This window comes from Charadrius vociferus, unplaced genomic scaffold (assembly GCF_000708025.1).
Source record: "Charadrius vociferus isolate BGI_N301 unplaced genomic scaffold, ASM70802v2 scaffold2564, whole genome shotgun sequence".
NCBI classification, from domain to species: domain Eukaryota; kingdom Metazoa; phylum Chordata; class Aves; order Charadriiformes; family Charadriidae; genus Charadrius; species Charadrius vociferus.
The window spans coordinates 1,943-2,926 of NW_009648113.1; positions in this window are offsets into that span (position 1 = coordinate 1,943).

A 984-nucleotide genomic window follows, 5' to 3' on the forward strand; every position below is an offset into this window, starting at 1 on the left:
AGCCTCCGCCGGAGAGGGGTCGCGGCTCCGGGGGCGGCGGCGGTCGCTGCTTCTCCACCTCACGCTCACCGTTGGTGCCCTTTTCTGCATTTCACCTTCTGCCTTAACCCACCGCGGTGCCCCGGGACGGGCAGAGCGCGGACGGCTCCCGCCGGCGTCCCTCCCCGGCAGCTCGGCTCCGGCCCCGCGGTTTTCCTCCCCGTTTCCATCAACCGGAGGGGAGTGCGTCCTGCAGCCGCCTTCAAACCCCGGGGAAAAGCCCCATTTCCCGCCGCGCCGGGAGGGGGGAGCGGGTCGAGCCCTGAGCGTTTCGGTGCCTGAAGGAGGCGGCGAGACGAGGGCTGTCCGCGGGGAAGGACGCTGCGGGGTTCGGTCACTACTGGTGTCTCACTGAGGAGTTTCATCCCCTCATTTCTCTTCTGTAAATGGGTTTCGAGTCTCTCCCTCTCCTTGGCCTCTCCCGGTCCCTTCCCCAGCTGTAACAGGACAAATTTGCAACTGATTTTTTTTTTTTTTTCCCCTCTCTTTTTTTTTTTTTTCTTTCTATTTATTTGGAAGACGGAAGGAACCGGGCTTGGCTCTGCCTCCCGCACCCACCCGGGATGCGGCGAGACCTCCCAGCGCGGAGGGGTGGGGGGGAAAAGGACCATTAACCAACGTCAGACCAAAACGTGTTTTGTTGTTTCTGTTTTTTAAAAAAAAATAAAAATAAAAGGTTAAATATATTAAAAGTTAAAAAAAAAACCTAATAAACTTCGGTAAAAAAAAAAAAGAAATAAAGGGCTTTGGCATCGTCTGTGGCCCCGGTCCCTGCGGGGGTTTGGGGGTGATCTCTTTGGCACAGCTTCCCCTGGCTTTAGGTGGGACTAAAAGTGGGCAGATCGGAGTATTTTGATATTTTTATTATTTTTTTTTTTTCCCCCCCCTCCTGAAAGCTCTCCACGTCTTCCAAACCAGCGCGGAGCGTGGGCTCCAGCCGCCCGG